Here is an 8,125-nt window from a genome sequence, read left to right as displayed (position 1 = left end):
TATTGGTCTTTCCTGTGTGATTTTGATTTCTGAAATCTGTATCACCTCATGTTTTTTGTTGACCTCTTCTCTCCCACCCTCTATAATAAAGAGCTCTGTGTAGATCTTTTTTAATAATGATTGTGTCTAATTTCCCTCTGCTATAACCTTGTATCTGTGCCTCAGGTTTGCTTTATTGGCATCAATTACTTATTTAACCAGACTTCCTGAATGAACAAAACAATATTTGCAAATATCCAATGTTTGGATTATTTTGTATCATTAAAGTAACTGAATCATTTACATTGTTACTGCATTAAAGGTGCTGTTAGTGTTTTTTCTTTTTTTTTTTCTTTCATGGAAAGGTGTTCAAAATTATTTACTACTCCCTGAAAGATATTAAAGCATTAAGTATTGTTAGATGTCTCACCAATCTCTGTGACATCTTTAGGCTCTGTAAACAGCAAATAAAAATGTGCCTGCGGGCTGCGGTCTCTGACGATTTCTGCCTGTCAATCATCTTGCTTGTTCTCATAGTGTTGTAGTTGCAGAGAAAAATTGAAGCTTAATGCCATTTTATGCCATGTTTTTCACAACAGTTGTTAGTTGATGGTGCTAATTTGCTACTGTTGTGTTTGACAACCATGGGATGAAGTTTTTTTGCTCTGTGTCAGTGATAACGGTGTCTTTGATGTGAGGGTTTTTGGAAAGAGAGGGCGTGGCTAATTCAATGTCTTATTGTTCTAGAAAGTGTTGGAAGTTGACAAGTTTTTATTTCATGATGGTGCTAGTATTGTAAATGTATGGTATATTAGTAAATTTACCAAGAAATAAACAACCTTGTCTCAAAGAATTATGTTATACCTGCATTTTTGCAAAATGATTTTGTTTGTAGTTCGTTTTCTGGTGAAATGGACACTAGAGATGCTACAACAATAACTTTAATTCCCTTTCACACAAATTATGAGTACAATTGTAGAATATCAGTTCATACACACCTTTTCTCTATTTCTCACACAATGCTGTCTTATGACATCAAAACACTTACTAAAGTGCAAGACCTGTAAGGCGATAATAGTAAATGGTCTGCACTTATATAGCGCCTTTTTAACCTTAGCAGTATTCAAAGCGCTGCGTTTCATTCACCTATTCACTAACACATTCACAGACCAATGACGGAAGATCTGCCATGCAAGGCAGCCACACTGCTGCGAGGCCCCACCTCCAGGAACGTCAGATGCTATCCTTCCCTTAATGCCACTTGCCCGGAATTTGGATGTGTGGTTATCACGTCCCAACCCGACTCGGCTATGCAATTAAATTCGCCAGGCGCCCACCCCAGTTCCATGGCGTTCTCTTTACATCGGTGAAGAATGAGAGCACCGCCATCCTGCGTGCAGAGATCGCCGTCCTTTTACAGAAGGATGTGATAGAGCCTGTCATCCAGCCAAGATGAAGAGTGGCTTTTACAGCCCTTACTTCATTGTTCCCAAGAAGGGCGGTGGGTTGCACAGACTCCTGTTCAAGATGCTGTCACAGAAGCACATTTTGTCATGCATCCGGCATCAAGATTGGTTCGCGGCGGTAGACCTGAAGGACGTGTACTTTCACGTCTAGATTTTACCTCGACACAGACCCTTCCTATGGTTCACATTCAATGGTTGGGCATATCAGTACAAGGTACTCCCCTTTGGCTTGTCCCTGCCCCACCGCGTCTTCCCTTGCCCTGCTAAGGGAAGTTGACAAACGCATACTGAACTACCTCAGCGACTGGCTGATTCTAGCACACTCTCAAGAGTTACTGTGTGCACACAGGGACCTGGTGCTCATGCACCTCAGCCGTTTAGGACTTCAGGTCAACTGGGAAAAGAGCAAGCTCTCCCCGGTTCAGAGCATCTCTTTTCTCGGCATGGAGTTAGACTCGGTATCAATAATAGCATACCTCACGAATGAGCGCACGCAGTTGGTGCTGAACTGCCTGAACTTATCCAGGCAGCAAATATTGGTCCCACAGAAGTACTTTCAGAGGCTCCTGGGGCACATGGCAACCACAGCGGCGTTCATGCCACTCGGGTTGATGCATATGAGACCGCTACATCACTGGCTCCAGATCCGAATCCCGAGGCACGCATGCCGGTGCGTCACACATCACGTGGCTCTAACGCCCACTGCTCGCTGCCTTTTCAGGACTGACGCTTGTGTTCTTGCGGGCATGTAACGCTCAGGGGAGAGTGGAGACTCAACCCTCAGGCGGTTCAGCTGATTTGGAGTCGATTCATCAAGGCACAGGTTGACCTGTTTGCCTGTGCAAATATGTGTTCCCCCCAGTGAGCCTATTTGCTGAGGTTCTGTGCTAGATCAGGGAGGAGGAGGAGCAGGTCACCCTCGTGGCTCCATACTGGCCCACTCAGACCTGGTTCTCGGACCTAACACTCCTCCCTGGTGAATTCCCCTGAGGAAGGATCTTCTTTCTCAGGGATGGGGCACCCTCTGGCACCCACGCCCAAACCTCTGGAATCTCCATGTCTGGTCCCTGGATGGGACACGGCGGATCTAACTGGTCTACCGCCTGCTGTGTTTAACACGATCACTCAGGCCAGAGACCCTTCTACAAGGCAGCTCTACACCCTGAAGTGACATATCTTCACTAAGTGGTGTTCTTCCTGGAGTGAAGACCCCCAGAGCTGCGCAGTCGGGTCAGTGCTTTCCTTCCTGCAAGAGAAGTTGGATGGGCAGCTGTCCCCCCTCCACTCTCAAGGTTTATGTAGCTACTATAGCAGCACACCATGACGTGGTTCAAGGTCCCTCAGTAAGAACGACCTGATCAGGCTGAACCCTCCTAGACCATGACTCTTTCCCTCATGGTATCTCAGGCCTACAGAGAGCCCCCTTCATGCCCCTTGAGTCAGTTGAGTTAAAGTCAGTCTTTCTAAAGACTGCCCTCCTGACCATGCTCACTTCCATCAGGAGGGTCGGGGACCTGCAAGTGTTCTCTTTCAGCGAAGAGTGCCTAGATTTTGGTCCAGAAGACTCTCACATGATCCTGAGACCCCCACCGGGCTATATGCCCAAGGTCCCCACGACCCCCTTCAGGGATCAAGTGGTGAGCCAACAAGCGCTGCCCCCAGAGCAGGAAGACCCAGACTTATCGTTTCTGTGTCCGGTGCATGCTTTGCGCATCTATTTGGATCACAGGCAGAACTTTAGATGCTCTGAGCAGCTCTTTTTCTGCTTTGGTCAACAGCGGAAAGGGAAACTGTCTCCTAACAGAGGCTTGCCCACTGGATCGTGGATGCGAAAGCATTGGCATACCAGGTCCAGTCAGTGCATGCCCCCTTGTAAAAGTGAATCTGCTTCAGGTTTTATCTATTAATGGTCAATGTCTCTGAAATATTCAAATTCAACATTCATTGTTGTCTCTAAGAGTTTTATAAAACCAGGAATTATAAAAAGGTAAAATGGGTCTTTGCCGATCAATGTAGCTTTGGTTGAAACAAAACAAGGTACCAGTGCCGGCCCTACCTGTATGAAGCATAAGTTGGGTTCAGAATAGCCAAAAAATTATATTATAATAATTAATTGTAAATAGCACTGGCCACACAGCTCGGCTATATGCACACCAATAGTCTGACGGAACCTGTCAAAACTAGGAAACATATATTATGGTTAAAGAAAAGGATCAGTATATTTAGACATATGTATGCAAATTCGACTCATGATTGTCCAAGGGCTGCCATGCAACGTTAGTTTTTTTACTCTTCTCCACATATCCATTTTTAGATAAGCAAGACAGACAGTGGCTGTACACCTTCAGAGTCATTCATTTTAAATAAAAATAATCACAAAAGGTGTAAATAAAGTATCTTATGGGAGTATGATAGTAAATGTGGTATCCTCAACATGATCTGGGGCTCACTGAAGTTTGGGCAGTGCAGAGAAGGGTTTGGTTTAGGTAGGGAGGGGCAGGTCGGGCAGCCACACGTACACCTTTCATATTACGGGTCAGTGGAGAGTGAGGATCGTAATGGCTGCATAATTATCTGTTCCTATGACCTGAAGAAACTGGTGCCTTTAGAGCTGCTCTGCATTTAAAGGCAGCAGTGACTTATTCCCATATTGTCACCATTACGTGGCAATCCAGGTGTGTTTCGTCCTGCTGCCAGTGCATTTAGTTTCCGTCACAGTACCACATACTCTGAATGCTGTTAGATTATATACCATTTTACTCTATTACACTGCTGTGCAAAACATATCTGCCACAACTTGCACCAGGCTGCAAGTAGCATGTGTCACTATTTACAATAATACATTATTCACAGCATCTTTGATTTTTAATGGGAATAACAACAAGGCTGTGAGGGATAAATGGACAGTCTCTTCAATGGGCTGTACTGCAAATTAAAGTGTTTTTGGATCGTTCCATGGACAAAACACAAAAAGAAATATCTGTCCAAGAACATTCAGTAGAAAGAACTGAAGACTACATGAGTTGTGGAAAATCAGATGTGATCTAGGAACTTTATACAGCTTGGTAAAGATGGCGCTAGTGTGAATAAGGTCTATAGCATCTACCTCAAAGCATACCTTAATGTGGTCATTGAAATCTTTCTTATTTGTTTTCACAGTCTTGGAATTTCATTAGATGTTATTATTAATGTGTGCATGTGATTGGTGTGTTTGGTTAGATTAAAAATGATAAATGTTGCACTTCTAAAGTAGTTATGCCTGTGGAAATAAAGTACCGTTGATACATTTTTAAATTTCATACTTATGAATAAATTTATTTGCACAGTTTTAGCTTGCTCCGTTATTGATGATTAGTTGTGTTTGGTTAGCTGTACATGTAGGCAGGGGGGAACCATTTAAAAAAAATCTGCTTAGGTCCACCCAGATGACCTGTATGTGTATTTGTGAATTGTATTGTGAGCTTATAACAATATGTCTCTATTTGTGATTTTGTTTTCCATAAGAATTCAACATTTTGATATTAAGAATTGACATGTGTATTTGTGTTTTTTATAATGTTTTCATAGTGGTTGGACAACAGCCAGCTCTCATTAGCCTCCTCTCTGCAGCATTCCAAACTTTTTTTTTTTCTTCCATACCTCAAATATTCTGGTGAAAACTAACTAAATTTCATAATGTTTAAAAAAATCAAACTTTGGGACACAGTGATGTCTCAACAACAGCAATGTCTTTGCCAATGGCATTCATTAAATTCATTCACAAATGCAACTCAGAAAACAGGCAATTAGTAATACCTACCGTAATTTCCGGACTATTGAGCGCACCTGAATATAAGCCGCACCCACTGAATTTAAAAAAATATATTATTTTGAACATAAATAAGCCGCACCTGTCTATAAGCCGCAGGTGCCTACCAGTATTGAAACAAATGAACTTTACACAGGCTTTAACGAAACACGGCTTGTAACAAAAATAAATAGGCTTTAACGAAACACGGCTTGTAATAAAAAATAAATTTGCAGTAAACAGTAGCCTACCAAGATTGTCATTGGTCACTATCTTCCTCCTGTGCACTGAAACCACTGAAGTCATCTCCTTCGGTGTCGGAGTTGAATAGCCTCAGAATTGCTTCATCCGATATTGGATCGTTTTCATTGTCGCTCTCGTCACTTTCATCCGGAGGCAAATCCCTCGCTGAGCCCTCTTCAACACGCAGCAGTCCAGCCTTTCGAAACCCGTTGATGATAGTGGATTTTTTGACAATGCTCCACGCTGTCAGGACCCACTGGCAGACTTGACCATAAGTTGCTCTTCGCATGCGGCCCGTTTTAGTGAAGGATTTCTCCCCATTTGTCATCCAAGCCTCCCACTGAACACGGAGCGCCACCTTAAATGCACGATTTACACTGATGTCGAGTGGCTGCAAATACTTTGTTGTGCCCCCAGGAATCACAGCTGGAATTGAGTTTGTCCTTTTGATGGCTTCTTTCACTGAATCTGTTATGTGGGCCCTCATGCTGTCCAAAACGAGCAATGCCTTGTTCCTGTGAAATAATCATCCCGGACGCTTGCCGTAACACTCCGTATGCCATTCATGCATTAGGCTTTCCGTCATCCATCCTTTCTTGTTGACTTTCACAACAATACCTCTCGGGAATTTTTCTTTTAAAAATCACCATCGGTGGAAGCTTTTCTCCCGATGCCGTGCAGCTCAGAACACAGGTGAAGTGCATTTTTTCATGCCCAGTTGTTTTCAACGTGACGGATGATTCGCCTTTCCTGTTGACAGTCCGAGTGAGAGGCAGGTCAAACGTCAGAGGAACCTCATCCATATTTATGATGTCGTGCGGGCCAATGCAATGCTCCGCTATCTTTGCATCAGTGAATTTGCGGAAGTTTGAAACTTTTTCCTCATAGTCGGGAGGGAGCTGCTGACACAGACTCGTCCGTACCCTGATGGACAGGCCTTTACGTCTCATAAATCTGAGACACCACGATGGTCCACCTCTAAAATCCTCAAACTTTATTGTGGTGGCGATTGTTTTGGCTTTCAGTCGGATCTGCACAGTTGAAACACCTCGGCAGTCTGCTCTCTGTGTGTTGACCCAGTCTTCGAACACATTTTCTAGTTCGGGCCACCTGCTTTTCTTCCCTCTGAAAGCTTTAGTCGTCTTTTTGCACTGAGTCAATTCATCACGCTGCTGTTTCCAACGTCTTATCATCGACTCATTAAGACCAAGCTCCCGTGCAGCAGCTCTATTTCCTTTTTCAACAGCCAGATCAACCGCCTTCAATTTGAAAGCTGCATCATATGCATTTCTACGTGTCTTGGCCATGATGAAGGTGACAAAATGACTACCGTAATCAGAATGATGGGAAGTTTGAGCACGCTCGATTTAATCTAAACAGTAAACAAAAAAAGCTGTTCGGCAATTTCATTGGTCTAATGAAAGCTTCATGCCGCCAAAAAACTGAGCACCTCACAAAAAAATTTAAAACATTTTTTTTTTTAAATAAAATTTGAAACCGGGAAAAATCCATATATTAGCCGCATCGTTGTTTAAGCCGCGAGGTTCAAAGCGTGGGAAAAAAGTTGCGGCTTATAGTCCGGAAATTACGGTACTTGGATTGTTTGATGGTGAGGTGCTAGAGCATGATGCCTGCTGAGCTGCCTAATGTGTAATCCATCCAAATGCATCATATTTCAAACACAAGTTTGAAATAAACCAATTTATCCCTTTACCTCTGAAAGGCCAATAAACTCAAATGTTCTCAACACCTTAAACACAGGGCTGTGATGGTTCCTCAGTATGGGGCAGATCAGACGTATTAAACCAACCCTGCATTCAACCTCCAGAAAAGCAAAGTACTTCCCCAGTGAACTAAGTATGTTTTGTGTTATTAGGACACACCTACCTTCATGCTGTCAGCACTGGGTGAGATGTGGACAAGAAATATAGAGGTAAGCAGGCTGCAATCTTGTAAGGGTTCAGCTTGGGCAACAGCCTGGAGTGTGTGAAATGTCAACACCAACACAATTACTTACACTGGGAGACTCCATATTCTCACATGCTTTGGATAGTGGAATGGGGCATTTAAGGTGTATTTAATCTTTAAAGACATTGCAATGGCATGCCACTTATAGGTTCATGAAATGTGAGATGAAGGTTGACAAAGACAAAAATATGCTTTCTTACAGTGCAACTAGCTGCTAAATACTCTGACAAAAACATTGTAGGCCACTTTCAGAAGGAAACTGCAGTGCTTGCAAGGCAGCAAATGAATAATGCTGAAGTTGTAGGGTTAGTTTAGGTCAGTGGCGATTTCTCAGGGCCAGCAAAGCCTTCTCTGCTGGCGTAACATGCCTAATAAATAAATATTTTTTCATTCTTTCATTCTCATTGACCTTTTTGCATATGTATTTTCAATCGCTTTCCACTCTTATTTTATCTACAAATGAATAGCAAAATTTTTTTTGGAATTATCGAATCAGAATTTATTCCTCGATCCTTACAAGCAAAGTACAACAACTGGTATTAGACCACCTTGATTATGGCTTTCGAGTGTGGATGTGTTTTTAAAATGTCAATTGGTATTATTAGTTGACTGCGATGGCATACAGCATCTTATTCATTGTGAAACTGGGTTTTCTTAATGGCATGAATCGCACTGAGGGCCT

Source organism: Xyrauchen texanus, chromosome 17 (assembly GCF_025860055.1).
Source record: "Xyrauchen texanus isolate HMW12.3.18 chromosome 17, RBS_HiC_50CHRs, whole genome shotgun sequence".
Classification (NCBI taxonomy): domain Eukaryota; kingdom Metazoa; phylum Chordata; class Actinopteri; order Cypriniformes; family Catostomidae; genus Xyrauchen; species Xyrauchen texanus.
This window is presented reverse-complemented; position numbering follows the sequence as displayed.